This window comes from Lithobates pipiens, unplaced genomic scaffold (genome assembly GCF_037356315.1).
Source record: "Lithobates pipiens isolate NorthernLeopardFrog02 unplaced genomic scaffold, aLitPip1_a1.2 Scaffold_23, whole genome shotgun sequence".
Classification (NCBI taxonomy): Eukaryota; Metazoa; Chordata; class Amphibia; order Anura; family Ranidae; genus Lithobates; species Lithobates pipiens.
Window position 1 is genome coordinate 287,589,719 of NW_027507785.1, and position 16,967 is coordinate 287,606,685.

The 16,967-nt window shown below is 46.0% G+C and overlaps 1 long non-coding RNA gene across 1 annotated transcript; it reads left to right on the forward strand.

Moving 5' to 3' along the window:
• The first annotated feature begins 306 nt into the window (after positions 1 to 306).
• LOC143927045 (uncharacterized) lies at positions 307 to 13,941 on the forward strand. Its single transcript, XR_013262222.1, has 2 exons — positions 307 to 442; positions 13,746 to 13,941. It is a non-coding gene; the product is annotated as an uncharacterized LOC143927045 (long non-coding RNA).
• The last annotated feature ends 3,026 nt before the right edge of the window (positions 13,942 to 16,967 follow it).

The following is a 16,967-nucleotide window of genomic DNA, read 5'->3' on the forward strand; positions in this document are numbered from 1 at the left end:
GAGTGGAGCTGGAACAATACTCCCCGTAACATGATTATTCTTTCAAGAGCTGCCGATGCACAGGCAGAAAAGTCATTAGGTAACATAATGAGCGGGGTGCACATCTCCTGGATGGTTCTTATTGTACATGGCACCCTGGAAGCCCAGAGGCTTACCTGGAACAAATGAGTTTTTATTGTGTTACCCAATAGCCCAAGGAAAGTGTAGGCACTCTTTATCCGAAATTCGGAAAGAGAGCTAGAAGGTCTGCAGACAATCACCTGCCCAATGGCTGGTGCAAATTCTAATCCCTACTCTCATTATACAGGCTATCATGTTAATAAGGCACCGTGTAATTCCATACCAATCTAATTGGATATCATCAGCAAGGTTCACTACATGGGACAAGTCCAGGATTCAAAACATCTGGATGAAAGGAAGGCTTTTTCATGTTCTTATCAAGGTAAATAAAATAGCGAGGAACAGCTGTGTTGTGTAACGTTAGCAGATCTGAGGTTCAACGGACACTGAGCACATTACGGAGCCGTTTACGTCAGAGATTTTAATGACATTCAAGGTAAAGAGTTCAGAAGTGCGTCAGAATGGAATATAATAAAGATGAAGATTTTTTCCTACTTATAGCCGATTTCCTGACCATAATCCTACAGAATACAGACATTTCACTCCTTAAAGCGGAACTCAACTGTATCTGAGCACCGCAACACTATTTTATTCATTTGTAGCCACCCTGGCGGTATGATTATGTCAGATTTTTGCATCTCAAAGCGGTACGATTGTTTTGCATAGAAATTTAGCGTTTTATATTGTAGGCCTGTAATTCTTAGCAATAACTCACTTAAATCTGTCCAAACCAGAGTCTAGAAGACATCCCGGGAATGATAAAGTTTGAAACACCAAATCATAATAATATAATAATAATAAAATTAATTTCCCCACGATTCACTATCGCTCAATTCTGCAAGTGTTCTAGTTTACTATTGCTGTTTTCTAGCTGGTCTAAAACCACTTTTTGTTTAATAAACTTTTATTGAAGGAAAGAAGCATATACAGTATAAGAAAACAATCGGTCACCAGGAGAAAACAGCCACGTAAAATATACACATTCTCTTGAGGTAGGCTATGAGGCACATAAGACCCCCAGCTGGAGGTAAGGCAAAGATAATAGGCCACAGGTATCACCCTGAGAGCCCCACGTTAGTAACCAGTACCTTAGGCACCTCGACGGAAACTCCCTAGGTAACATGTCAAAAGAGAGTATATCCCTCTTTCCAATATGGGAAAATCTACAACAAATTAGGAAAGAAAAGAGTCAGAAAAAGAGAAGAGCAAGAGTGTAGAGTACTAAAGATAAAGAGAGGGGGGTAGGGGAGGGCGGGGAGGGGGGGGATAAGGGTGGCCTGCGAACCCGCCTCCGCAGAGGCCAACCTCAGTACATATATAGCAAAAGGCAGTTGAGATTCACACAGGTTGAGACATAATATCCGCATAAGCAGTAGTATATTTAAAGGCGACCCAGCAGGCCCATATCTTTTGCGCTAAATCGGCTTTGTCGCGCAGGGAGAGAGTCAAGTCCTCCATAGAATAAATATTGTCAACCTTAAGCAGCCAACGTCGAAGCGTTGGGGTCGTTCTCTGCTTCCAAAACTGTGGGATGAGTGTTTTTGCGGCATTAAGGAGATGAGGTGTGATAGAATTTTTATATGAGCCTGCTGGTTCCCCTGTACAATGGAGCAAAACATACCATGGGTCATTAGGCACCTCCCAGCCCTGAATCTGGTGGATAGAATGTAAGACAGCAAGCCAGAATGGGCGAATCCTGGGACAGAACCACCAGATGTGGGCATGGGTAGCCTCTTCGCCACACTCTCTCCAACAAAGCGGGGAGACTTGAGGGAAGACCTTATGCAACGTCACGGGTGTGTAATGCCACCTGGTCAACAATTTATAAGCCACCTCCGACATTTTTGAAGATCCAGAGGCAGTATGCGCCATGGTGAGGATAGTGGATTTTTGGTGGGTGGTAAGTTCCTTATGGAGATCCAGTTCCCAATTACGTATAAAGGTAGGGGTGTTAGTAGACATCAGAGATAGCAGGACATGATAAAAATATGAAATAGGTTTCTCAATGGGTCGGTCTTCCGAGAAAGCGGTCTCCAAGGGGGTGAGGTCAGTAGCAGTGCGTAAAGGCTTGGGTAGCGAGGAGACAAAGGCCGCCAGTTGTTGATATTTCCAATGGTCCATATAAGAGATATGCGAGTCCCCCATAATGGCAGAGAGTGGGAGAGTGCCAGATGGGCCAGTGACTTGATGCAAGAGAGTTCTAGTCCCCAGATGCCAAGAGGAACGTGAATGCAGGTCCATGTTGCCAGGGGGGAAGTAGTTATGTCCAGACAGGGGCAGTAATGGAGAATTATAGGCCCAGCCCTGGGCTTTACACAAAGAGTCCCAGATCATAAGAGAGGAACTTGTCAATGGTGACAAGTTGGCAGAGAAGGCTCTATATTTCCTCGGTATCCACATTTGTTTAGAAAGGTCGGTAGCACTGAGTTCGGTTTCTAATGCGACCCACAATTTAGTATGAATGTTATACTTCCAGTCCGACAACCGAGCCAATACTATAGCGCGGAAATAAAGCCGGAAGTCTGGCATTGCTAGGCCCCCATCACACTTCGACCGTACGAGCAAGGACCTGGGGAGTCTAGGCTTCTTCCTGTTCCATACATACCTATAAACCAACGAATTCAATAATGTAAAAAAGCCAACTGGTATCCCAAATGGGATCATTTGAAGCAGGAAAAGCACCCTGGGTAGCAGGTTCATTTTGACCAGTCCAATTCTTCCCAGCCATGAGTGATTCAGTTGTGACCATTTCTGGATATCTGACCTAAGTGTGTTGAGAAGTGGTAGGAAATTTGCGCGGAAGAGAGCGAGTGGATTGGGGGTAAGTTGAATACCGAGATATGTCATATGCTGCGTCTGCCAAGTGAAGGGGAAACTTTGTTTCATATGGGATGTGGAGTTCGTGGGGACCGAGACGTTCAATATTTCGGATTTGGACATATTAATTTTAAAATTAGAAACCTTACCGTAAGCAGCGAATTCAGATATAAGATTGGGGAGGGTAATTAGAGGCTGTTGTACATAAAATAGGATATCATCTGCGTATGCCGCGTACTTATGTTCCGTGCTCCCGACTGATATTCCGTGTATATTTGGGTTACGTCAAACGATGGAAAGAAAAGGCTCTAGTGAGATTGCAAAGAGGATTGGGGAGAGCGTGCAGCCCTGACGCGTGCCGTTATGTAGGGTAAAAGAGTCACTAAGCGTACCATTGATTCGTATTTGAGCCGTGGGATGACGATACAGGGCCGCGATCTGAGATCGGAGGATAGGGCCGACCCCTAGATGAGACAATGTTGCCATAAGATACTCCCAGTCCACCCTGTCAAACGCTTTTTCAGCATCCGTGGATAATAACAGGGTGGGCTGGGAGAGCCGACGCACGTGCGCCATCAGGGAAAAGGTGCGCAGGGAATTGTCACACGCCTCCCTCCCTGGTATAAAACCCGTCTGGTCCCCCGATATCCATCTCAGGACCAGGGGGAGCAACCTATTCGCAATGGCTTTAGCATAGATTTTTGCGTCGATATTCAATAATGAGATGGGGCGGTAACTCGCACAATCGGTCGGGTCCTTCCCCACCTTAGCATGCACAGTCTCCGGTCGGAGAGTCCCCCCGTTTAAAGTTACATTAGCATAGTTGGTTAAGTGTGGGAATAGGATATCAGCATAAGAGCGGTAGTAAGACACCGGAAAGCCATCAGGGCCCGGTGCCTTTCCACTCGCCATGCCCTTCAGGGCACTCAGCAACTCCACCGAGGTGAACTCCCCCTCCAAAGAAGCAAGGGTCTCCGGAGGGAGTTGCGGGAGCTCAGCCTTGGCCAAGTATTCCTGGATGAGCGAACGCCGGATGTTGCCATCCGCAACCCCTTGGGAAACATGATAAAGGCGTTGATAAAAATCCCTGAATTCTTTGGCAATATGCGGAGTGTCAAAAGCCATTGACCCTAGAGGAGTCTTAATTTTTGAAACGAAAGCAGCAGCCTTCCGCTGCCTCACGGAGTTAGCGAGCAATCTACTGGGTCTATCCCCCCATTCATAGAAACGCTGGGATACCAGTCGAGAGCGCCTCTTGTGTTCTAAGTGTAGTAGGGCCTTTAAGGCCTCCCATTTCTCCGTTAGGGTGTGGAAAAGGGCCAGAGTCTGACTCAGTTTGTGTTGCTGTTCCAGCCTCCTAATGTCCTGTAATAGGGTGTCCTGTCGTGCTATCCATTCCCTCTTTTTTCTGGTGCCCAGTTCAATAAGTCTACCTCTAATAAAGGCTTTATGGGCCTCCCACAACGTACCAGAGGAAACTTCGGTGTCCGCATTGGTTTTAAAATAAAAGTCTAATTCCTCACCTATCATTTTTTTATCTATGTCCTCCAAAATCAGATTTTCATTTAGTTTCCAATTAGCAGATTTAAGTGGTATTGACTGCACTTTAAGGGTAAGTGAAATCGGAGCATGGTCCGATAGGGGGGACGTTTCTATACGCGACCTCACTAGTAGTGGCAGATGTCGGTGATCTATAAGGCATAAATCGATTCTAGAGTATGTCCGGTGTACCGACGAGTAGTAGCTGAAATCCCGTTCACGTGGGTGCATGATCTGCCAGGCGTCCATCAGCTGAGCCTCATGAAGCCGTGCACGAATTAACTTCAGCTTTTTATGGGACAGGGTTGATCCCCCCCTGGAAGTGTCCAGGGTGGGCTCAAGTGCAATATTGAAATCTCCTGCTAGGAGCACGCACCCACGCGCAAAGTCTCGTAACGAGGTAAGCGTTGATGCGATAAAACCCGCCTGATCCCTGTTGGGGGAGTAAAGGGTAGCCAGGGTACATGGCATGCTACCCAGGGTGCCTCGCAGGAACAAGAAGCGGCCAGCCGGGTCACTAAGCATAGACTCCAAGGTGAACGCGGTTCCTCTACGAAACCCAACGGCCACCCCCTTAGCTTTAGAAATATCGGACAGGCTATAATACCACGTGGGGTACTTGGGGGAGTATAGTTTGACCGGAGTCGTATGGGTGAGATGGGTCTCTTGAAGGAAAACCACATCCCCCCGTAGACGGTCCAGTTCCCTGTACAGGTTGTGTCTCTTCCCAGGGGCATGAAGACCCCGCACATTAAAGGAAATAAGGTTTACCGTAGCCATGGGGTCACAGATAGAGGAACCGCGCTCTGCTCAAACCCAGTGCGATAATATGTAGATAGACAGGTCCACCCAGGGGAAAGGGGACGGTGAGGGTGGGAAGGGGAAGGGGAGCCAGTAGGGAGAGAGAAAACAGAAACAAAGGAAGAAGGAAGGGTAGAGCACCAGAGAGAAAGAAAAGTATAGTCTAGCAATAACGCTAAGTGCACGCAGAAATCTGCGGTGCAGGGGCAGGGCTCCGGCCCGGGGCGCCGCCCCCGCGCCCGCCACCCCAGGTAGGGCAGGGGCACAAGGATGCCGCCCCAGACGGTCCCCACCATGAAGGAGGGAGGTGACAGTCGGACAGCCGGATGCCAACCACGCCATGGGGGTTAGGAATGCATCCGGAGCGTCCGGCGCCAGCACACCAAACAAACTCACAGCACCATAACATAAACATAACGATAAAAAGATAAAATAAAGGCAAAAGGCAAATGAATAGGCAACATATGTGGAACAGCCACTGGAAAACTGAACTAGGAGATCAATGGGCAAATTATCACATAGCCCCCCGAGCAGACCCGCGGGTCGGCACAAGACAGCTTCCCCAGAATGTTCATAGGTCATCCCACTCAGAGCAGTCGAGCAGTCCTGCTCGCAAGTTCTGGGTAGCAAATGAAGAAACCGGGCAGTAAAGCCAAACAAAATGTGGAACTGAGACAACAGGCCCGGTGGAGGAAAAATAAAACTTTACCCATGAGTTATACTTGCGGGGAACGATGAATCCCTCCCAGTCGGGGAAGGAGAAGGCGTTGCTGCGAGGGTCCGTGAGGAATCACTTCTATTGGCGGTCCAGGGTGCCCTGTGTCAAAGCTTGCGGTTTGCGACCTACTCTCTGCCATCTGTTATCGGAGCCGCCTGGCACTGGCGGGATGGAATCTTGCCAGCCGGGAAGGTCCGGAACGTCAATGTGTAGGTCCGCACAAAATTTCGCAAGGTCCTCAGGGAACCGGAGGGCCGAGGTTTTGCCGTTCACAGTGGCTAAGAGTGCCGCGGGGAAGCCCCATCTGTACCTTATGGACGCTGCTTGCAGGCATTCTGTAAGAGGGCGCAAAGCCCTACGTCTGTCCAGGGTCTCCTTTGCCAGGTCCGGGAAGAGGGTAAGGAAGGCGCCATCGAAGTCGAATGGCGTAGTATCCCTAGCTTTCCGCATAATCAGTTCCTTATCTGGATAATGGTGGACTCTACATATAACATCGCGCGGAGCGTCCATAGCCATACTGCAGGGACGGAGAGTCCTATGGACCCGGTCAATTTTAAGGGGCGCGTCAGCTGCCCGACCCAGGAGACTGTTAAAAATACCTCTGACCGATGGTAAAAGGTCCTCGTCCCCGGTAGCCTCCGGTAGGCCTCGGATCCGGATGTTATTGCGCCTGTTCCGGATCTCCTGGTCCTCGAGCCTATAGAGAGCTGTCCGGTGGGCAATCGCAAGCTGGTGGGTGGTCGTCTGCAGGGATCTTATGGCAGTGGCATGGCGGTCCAATCTCTGTTCAGATTCCTCCACGCGGGCCAGGACCTGCGACAGGTCAGAGCGCACCGCCGAAACCTCCTTTTTGATCACCTTCTCCAAATGCAACAGCATAGAGGCCAAGTCCGTTTTGGTAGGAAGGTCGCTCACCGTAGGTACTGCTCTAGAAGGTGCAGGCAGGTCGCCCTCGTCTTCCGACTCGGCCGAGGATTCAGGCAAGAATGGTCTGAGCGCCGGCCTATCTGTAGAGGCGGGGCTAGTACTCAGCAATGCGCTGTGTGGTGAGTGGCCTAGACCGTCCCGCTCATCCCCGTCCTCGGGTTCTGCGGCTAAAAACTGCTTGATCGTGCCCGCAGCGGCACCCTTCTTGGGCAGGGACTTTCCCGTCCTCCTCCCCATCATCGGGCAAGGTAGCTGTGAGAGGATCACAGCAAAAAGAGGTAAAGTTGCCGTGCCAGCGCCGGAGCTCCCGGGGAACACGTCCGATCTAGCACATCGTCAGGCCACGCCCCTCGTCTAAAACCACTTTTGACATAAAGGGACACTTTTTGGTTGCCATGGACAATCTCAAGTTTCCAGGCAGAAAGAACAGTATATATAATATAGAAAACTGCATGCAGGGCACTGGACAAAGCATTAGGGAGAAAAGGGAGGTGAAATGATTTGATAAATTAACCTCCCTGGCGGTACGATTATTTCGGATTTTAGGTGCTGAAAGCGGTACAATTATTTTGCATGAAAATTTGGCATTTTATATTGTAGTCCTGTAATTCTTAGGAATAACTCACTTAAATCTGTCCAAACCAGAGTCTAGTAGACATCCCGGGTATGATAAAGTTTGAAAAATGTAATCATAAATTATATATATATATATATATATATATATATATATATATAAAATAAATAACTATAAATAATTATACCAAATAATAATATAATAATAATAAAAATGATTCAATAATGTAATAAAATCAAAAACACAGAAATTCGCTCAGTTGCAGAATTGTCAGTCATTACTTTTCAGTATTTGATGACGGATCTCCCCACAAATCACTATCGCTCAATTCTGCGAGTGATTCTAATTTATTATCGCTGTTTTCTAGCTGGTCTAAAACCTCTTCTGATGTAAAGGGACAGTTTTGGTTGCTATGGACAATCTCCAGGCATAAAGAACAGTTTTTATAATATAAAACTGCATGCAGGACACTGGACAGACCACTAGGGACAAAGGGGATGTGAAATAATTACATACAACAATGTAACCTGTAAGATTACATTATACTGTATGTAATGTGTGTGTTTTACTTTTTTAATTTGGCACCGTTCTCCATCCCCATGCGTCGCAATGCAGGGAATGTAGCCCGGCGATGTGATAGATCGAGCGGAGTACGGCTCGCTCGGACTGCGGGGAGACATCGCTGGATCCAGGGGACAAGCTAAGTAAACTCATCCTGGATCCAGCGATGCGATCCTGAGTCTGGCTCGGGGTTACCGCTAATGGTGCTGAATTTTCACCCCGAGCCAGACTCGGGAATACCGCCAGGGGGGTTCATGTAATCTGTAAGATTACAGTGTACTATATGTGTTATGAATTTTCTATTTTTATCATTTGCCGCCGGGTTCCGCCCCCGTATGTTGCGACGTTCGCAGAGAACGGAGCCCGGCTCACAGAGGCATCGGGCGGAGGACACAGCCTGCAGACACAGTGGGGGACATTGCAGGATCCTGGGGACAAGGTAAGTGACCTGCACCAGGATCCTGCAATGCAATCCCGAGTGTGGCTCAAGGTTACCGCTAACGGTAATGAAATTTAGCCTCGAGCCACACTCGGGAAAACCACCAGGGAGGTTAATATGCAAAGCAAACTCACTCGTCCATCCATGTCTCCATGCTTTATTTTGTTGAAAAATTACTTTGAGAAACATCCCTCTAGCATTTCTAGCCATAGCCATCTTCAGTAGGGGCAGATGATTCATGTAGCATTTACTTCCTGGAATCCACCTTCCCTTAGCTCAGGCATGCAAACAGGAGGGTGTGCTCAGATGATGAAGCCTCTCCTCCCCTCCTCCAGATGTAAGAAATAAAATGACCATAAAGCCTCCTGGGATGTATGACATCATTTTGGCCTAGGCCAGAAACCAGGAAGTAACTAAAGGACTTAAAAAACTATTTTTTTTAAAAAAAACAGGTAAGTATAATATACCTTCCTATCTATTTACTTAGGCTAGCAGTATAGAGATTAAATATAGTCAATGTTGATTGAGAGAGTTAAGTTTTGCTTTGAAGCTAATTACAGAGATGAAATATATTTAAGAACTGTTTACCTGTCAGTGGGTTTGTATTTCTGCCCATTCAGTCCTAAGATTTATACAGACCAGCCAGATGACTCAACAAATGTGGAAAACGGATTTTACTTTTTATATTGCAATTTGTTAATACAACTAAGTGTTGCCCCAGTCAGTGACAGGGATGGGAAAGCAGCAGATTGATGAACTTATCACCGTGTCACTCTGTTCTCCACTGTCAACATTGTAAATTTGTAGTACATGAACATTTCAGTGCAACTGATTGGCTTCATGTGCTGCTTCACTGTGTATTCTGTTCTGAGCTCTGCTGTACGAGTGATTGGATGATATTGATTCCAACCTTAAATCAGGTAATTATACCTATTTGCTTTGAACATATATGCCTGTACTTTAGCTTTTTAGCTTGTAAACTTGTCATCCATTTTAAACTATTATAAAAGTCCTGCCTTAGAGCAGCTATGCCAAGATATCTGCCACTGAACAGGGGTGGCAGGTAGGGAAAACTGGACTGTAGGAGGGCAAATGTCTCAAGGTTGAGGAAAAGAAACACAGACAGCTCATTCACCACATCAATCACATGTACAGTACTGAAAAGCTTTGAAGATGTCTTATACTGAGCTTTATCTTTTGAAAGGATTGTATGAACTTAAATGTCTAAATGCATGTCAATATAAAGAAATTTGCAGCATATTGTACAGTATACTTCTAATTTCCCTCTAATGTTAATACAAACCTTCCCTGGAACCCTAACCCTCCTATTAACCTTCCTTGTAACCCTAATACTGGCTCTCTCTGTAAATCTAACACTAACCCTCCCTATGACCCCATACTAACCCTCCCTAAAACCCTAACACTAACCCTTCCTGTGACCACTATACCAACCCTCCTTAAAACCCTAACACTAACCCTTCCCTGTGACCCCCATGCTAACCCTCCCTAAAACCCTTATACTAGCCTTCCCTGTATTGCCCATACTAAGCCTTTGTACACACGGTCGGACATTCCGACGCAAAATGTACGATCGGACCCTGTTGTCGGATAATCCAACTGTGTGTGGGCTCCATCTGACTTTTTCCATCGGAATTTCCAACCAACAAAGTTTGAGAGCTGGATATAAAATTTTCCGACAACATGATCCGACTTAGTCTGATCGTTTGTAGAGAATTCTGATCAGACAAAGTGCCACGCATGCTCAGATCAAACTACGAGACCAAAGCTATTGGCTACTAGCCTGAACGTAGTCCCATCTTAACGAACGAACGTCATCACATTCCGAATGATTGGATTTTCTGTCAACTCTGTCCGACCGTGTGTATGCAACACCAGTTTCGGACAAAATCTGTCGGAAAAAAACAACGGATTTTGTGGTCGGAATGTCCGACCATGTGTACAAGGGCTTACTCTCCCTAAAACCCTAACACCAACCCTCTCTGTGATCCCATGATAACTCTCCCTAAAACACACACACTAACAGTCCCTGTGACCTCAATACTAAAGCCGCGTACACACGGGCAGATTGTATGGCCTACTTAGTCCGTCATACAATCCGACGGACAGTCCGTCCTACTTTCGAATGAACGGACTTGACCACACACGGATGCACAAACAGTCCGTCGAAAGCTTGCGCGATGACGTGTACAGCACGTACGAAGGGACTAGAAATAGGAAGTCCGATACACAGCAATGCAACCTTTCGCCGTGTAAATCCTTTCTGAGCATGCGCCATTCTTAGTCCGTCGAACTAGCCTACTGACGAGCGGATTGTCCGCTGAAACCAAAGTATGACGGACAGTATTACGGAAATTCCGAAATACTTAGTACGCCAGACTGCACGCTGAAAAAGTCCGCTGAAGCCAACACACGAGCGGACTGTCCGCTGAAATGTGTTTCGACGGACTAAGTAGGCCATACAGTCCGCCCGTGTGTACGCGGCTTAACTGTCCCTAAAACCCGAACACTAACCTTCCCTGTGACCCCAATACTGTCCCTCCCTAAAACCCTAAACACTAACCCTCCCTGTGACTCCCATATTAACCTTCCTAAAACCTTAACAGCAATCCTCCGTGTAACCTTTATACTAACCCTCCCTGTACCCCTTACACCAACCCCTCTTGAAATCCTCATACTAATCCTCCCAGTCCCCAATACTAACCCTCCCCACAACCCACATACTAAACCTTTCAGTAAATCTAACACTAACCTTCCCTCTGACTCTCATATTAAACCTCCCTAAAACCCTAACACTAATCCTCCCTGTGACCCCCATACATACCCTCCCTAAAACCCTAACACAAGCCTTCTCTGCATCCCCCATACTAAGCCTTTTTTAAAGGCAAGCCTCGCAGCATAACAATTAAAGGCCTTGTCAACATAAAATAGAAACCAGTATACCCCCACAATAAATGTAAACCCCAATATACCAACCCATGAATCAAAAGCCCATTTTTTAAAAGGTAAACCTTGCTGTAAAATAAAAATAAAAATGTAACCGTTTTGCTGTGAACAGAATAGAAGCTAAAACTGACCGTTGATTAACCACAAAATAAAATGAAAGACAAAAAAATCTTCCAATAATAAGAACACAAAAAAAGAAGGCGGAAAAAAAGACTGATTTCCCAAAGTGATAGAAATCAGAATTAAAGTTCAGTTCCCTAACTGACCCTAATCTTTCCCTCTGACGTTTGCCAACTTTTCATATGCTTTCTCTGCAACAACTTCCAGGCGGGAGACTGTGGTCCTATTGGGTGAGAGGACAGTTGCGCTTTATGCCCCCCATCTCACAGTGGGATACTCATACTGGGCCCTGGGTTTACCTAGGGACCTGGTTTGGGTGGTCACTAGGGCAAGGCCTTGCAATACTATAAAGAGGTGGCTTCCTGAAGTGTGAGCCTTCATTTCAAAGAGAATTAGTAATACTGAATACCAGTATGTGTCCAATGTTGTGTGTCCAGGGAGAGCCATGGGAGACCGGTGAGATATGGGCATGTTCTGCACCCCCATCCTACAATGGCTAATCATCTTAAGAAGGTGAGAGTGCAACATTGGTATGTGTTGGTTCCAGGTGTGAACAGGTTAAGTGCCCAGGAACCAAAGTGGGGAAAAACTACTTAGATGTCTTGCGGTTTCTAATCTACCCTTTTGTGGGTGAACTCCCTGTCCACTCCACCTACACCCAGATATTGTATGTTAGCTCACCTGATTGATACGGTCATTTGTAAACACAGAGTGGGCAGAAGAAGTCATTTACTATCTACGGGGTATTCAAAGACATGCTGGTAGGTTAATTGGCTTCTGTCTAAATTGGCCCTAGTATATGAATGTGAGTTAGGGACCTTAGATTGTAAGCTCCTTGAGGGTAGGGACCGATGGGAATGTACAATGTATATGTAAAGTGCTGCGTAAATTGACAGCGCTATATAAGTACCTTAAAGTGGTTGTAAACCCTTACAACACACTTTGACCTACAGATAAGCCTAGATTAAGGCTTACCTGTAGGTCCAGAAATATCTCCTAAACCTACACAGTTTAGGAGATATTTGGCGAAAGACAGGCACTGCTGTCTACAGCGCATTCGCGCCGCAGACAGCGGCGCGCAGGCGCACTGAGCGCGGCACCTGTCAACGGTGATATGCCGCGCGTGGCGGCTCCTGTGCGCATGCGCGGGAGTGACGTCATCGCGGCTTCGCCGAATGACAGCGGCAGAACGGCGAGACCCACCGAGAAGATAGATGCGCCGGACTACAGTGGACAGCAGTGACTTCGCTGGCTCCTGTGTCAGGTAAGTGACACATAATGGACTACTATGCGATGCATAGTAGTCCATTATGCTTTACTTTTGCAGGGAATGAAAGAGGAAGTAAACCCATCAGGGTTTATTTCTTCTTTAAATAAATAATAAATAATCTACTACTAGTTCCTCTGCCGGGCTCTGCGTTACATCATATCATCAGTCCGAGCTGCACAAAAAACTAGTAGTACAACATAGATCATTTCCTCATCCCGCTCTGTGTCTACCCAGTCAGATTAACTTCTTACCCACTGCTACTTATACTTGGGGACCGTGCAAGCCCCAACAAGACCCCTACTTGGTCCAGGTCCCATAGCAGCCCCTTGAACTGCTATGGCAGTAGTTTTGGCACTGCATAACACACATAAAAATCCAAACAAAGTAACCAAAACCAAAAAAAAGTTATGGCTTTGGATACATTTTAAGTGAGTAAAGACTGCACCCCACTTAGTCAAGCCAGACATGCCATGTGGCACTTCTACTGATTGGCAGTATGCAACATAAGCATTACAGAGACCAGGATGGGGAGGGAGAGTAAGATATTTTTTCTTCTTTTATAAAAGAGCATTTATTTGATATTGAAAAAATGTTTTTGTGTATTAGAGAACTTCTACTCTGTATAAACTTATTTGGTACAAGATGGAGCTTTTTATTATTTTAAATTGTATCCATTCACTGTAGTGTCACCCACATGTGCATTGTATTTAAGCCTTCAGAGAACATAAATGCGAACGTTCCAAACAGGTCAAAATTTCATAAATAAAAGGCCTAATTTTGTTTTACTTAAACAAATCTTTCGCTTGGAATTTTGGAACCATTTGTAGTTAATATCACATGCAGTTTCATGCTAAATAGGCCATATGTAATAAAATATCTCTACTTTTATTTCTAGTTCTGGAACTAAACAACTGCTTAACCACTTCTTGACCAGACCAAGAGAGTTTCCTCTGATCAGGACTGAATTAATTCAAGAGATGAATAATGGAAAAAGGAACAAAGAAAAGATAAAAGTTTTGCCAATGGCCAAATACTCTTGTCTTAACTTTTTTTTTTGCCTGGAAGAATAAAAAAAAGCAATCTGGCTGCTGCCCCTCTTGTGTCTGTTCCATTGGATCTTCAGTCCCGAGGTTTGTTTTTAAAGAAGTACTCCCATGAATGTGTGTAAACTTTAATTAAATTCACTAGAGAACAAAGTACCTGTAGCATCCAATCCCATTTTTGATCGATGGCCCCATTGCAGATTAAAAGCACCTCTTTATTTATGTCAATGTTGGCTATTGCTACACCCCAGTCTGAAGCCCAATTTATGGATGTTCCTGTGGGTGGGGGGGGGGGGGTGTACAGCCAGCATTAACCCCCCCCCCCCCAAGCCGACTGGTCTTTTATTATTATAAATTAACAATAAGCAGTGAAGGGCTGTATGACAGAGTTGCTAGTAAATATACAAAGCACCGGCAGCTCTATCACAGAGCCCTGCCAGAGCTGTTGGTCATCTGACAGGATGCCAGGCAATAACAAGATGTGCCCATGGCATGCAATTCTTATATGTCTCCTTATAGCATGTATCTAAACCTAAGAACAAATGAACAAACAGATGTGATGGCTACATTAGGTTTTGAGGCCTTTTCCCATTTTTTTTCAGCTGGTTGTCTATCCAGTATTACACTTCCTGGCCTAGTGTGTCAACACTCACTTGCTGTACTGTAGCTATAAAGGAGCGGCGGTGTCACCCTGAAACGGGAAGTGACCTCGGAATGCAAAACAGCGTCCCTCTCCTCATGTCTCTAAAGAATATGTGACCCCCAACATATCATATTTATGATATGTGCCTGTCGTACCATATACTTAACCACTTCAATACCGAGCACTTTCTCCCCTTCCTGTCAAGACCAATTTTCAGCTTTCATGGCTGCTGCATTTTGAATGACAATTGCGCGGTCATGTAACACTGTACCCAAACAAAATGTTTATCATTTTTTTTTCCACAAATAGAGCTTTTTTTGGTGGTATTTGATCACCACTGGGGTTTTTATTTTTTGCACTACAAATAAAAAAAGACTGCAAATTTTGAAAAAAAAAGTATTTCTTTGTTTCAGTTACAAAACTTTGTAAATAAGTATGTTTTCTCCTTCAATGATGGTCACTGATGAGGCTGCACTGATGAGCACTGATGGTCACTGATGAGGCTGCACTGATGAACACTGATTGGCACTGATGAGGTTGTATTGATGGGCACTGACAAGGCTGCACTGATGGGCAGGGATGAGGCTGCACTGATGAGGATGCACTGATGGGCACTGATGAGGCCGTACTGATTGGCACTGATGAGGCGGCACTGATGAGGTGGCACTGATGGGCACTGATGATGAGGCACTTATATGCAGCACTGATGATGAGGCACTTATGGATGGCACTGATAAGCAGCACGGACGGGCACTGATATGTGGCACTGATGGGCACTCATAGGCAGCACTAATGGGTACTAATGTGCAGCACTAATGGGCACTCATAGGCGGCACTGATAGGTGGCACTGGTGGGCACTGATGGGCACTGATAGGCAGCACTGTCAGGCAGCACTGATCAGGAGGCACTGGCAGGCATCACTGATAGACACTGAGTGCCATCCCTATGGGGTATTTATTGGCATACCTGGTGGTCCTGGGTGGGAATCCCTGGTGTTTCTGGGTGGGCATCCTTGGGGGGATGCACTGATAATCAGCGCAGACCCCCCCCCCCTCGTCAGGAGAGCAGACGATCGGCTTTCCTCTACTTGTGTCTGACAGTGCGAGTGGAGGAAAAGACGATAATTGGCTCTTCCTATCTACACTGTGATCAGCTGTGATTGGACACAGCTGATCACGAGCCCTACGTCAGAGGCTCTCTACTAAGAATGGAGATGCTATGTGTGATACCACACAACCAATCGCCACGCTGTGCGCCCCTGCGGGCACGCCTGGCTTGTTATCCTGTTGCATGTCACATGACGCCCAGTTAGGATAACTGAACCACTTCCCAGCTGTCATTCTGCTATTGGCCGGGTGGGAAGTTGTTAAATTAAAAGGTATCCTGTTCTTTTTGTATTGCTCCCTTTGTGTGAAATCCCTGGTGATTCTAGTCCCCCTGCTTTCCCATTTCATACTGACCATGCAAGGCATGTGAGCATTCAAGCCTGGTCAGTTTTCTGGCTGTGCTGGGAGCACAGCCTGCCTGTCCTCCAGTGGGAAGACTTGTGCTGATCAACCCACCCACACAGCCATGCACTGGGGAGATCATTGTACTGTTGATTCTCCACCCCCACCCCTCTAAACTCCTAACCAGAGATTCTGTGATCACAAAAAAGTGCTGTAAATTAAGAATGCTTTTAGAAATAGAAGTGTTAATAGTTTATTTTTATCAATTACCAAAATGGAAAGTAGATGAACAGAAGAGAAATCCAAATCAAATCAATATTTGGTGTGACCTCCCTTTTCCTTCAAAACAGCATAATTTTTTCTAGGTATACTTTATCATAGTTTTTGAAGGAACTTGACAGGTAGATTGTTCCAAACATCTTGGAGAACTAACAGTGGATTTTCTGTGAACGTAGGCTGCCTCAAATCCTTATGTCTCTTTATGTAATCCCAGACAGACTCGATGATGTTGAGATCAGGGCTCTATGGGGGCCAGACCATCACTTCCAGGACTCCTTGTTCTTCTTTACACTGAAGAATGAATGAATGAATGAATGAAATACTTATATAGCACACAATGCGAACTGAATCGCCTCTAGGCGCTGTGGCGAGCTTTGATCATCTGCTAAAAGAGGAAGGTCTTGAGTTTTTTCCTAAAAGCCAGGTGATTTTCTTCCAGGCGGATGTTGATTGGTAGAGCATTCCATAGCCGAGGCCCTTGGACAGCGAATCTCCGATCACCCTTGGATTTATACCGGGCTTTGGGCACGAGGAGGAGGTTTTTGTTGGCTGATCGAAGACTGCGGTTTGGTGTGTAATGATTTATTTTCTCCATTAGGTATTGCGGAGCTTCTCTATGCACGCATTTGTGGGTGAGGCAAAGGGTCTTGAACCTGATCCGATTTTTTACGGTTAGCCAATGTAAGCTCCTCAGTGAAGGAGA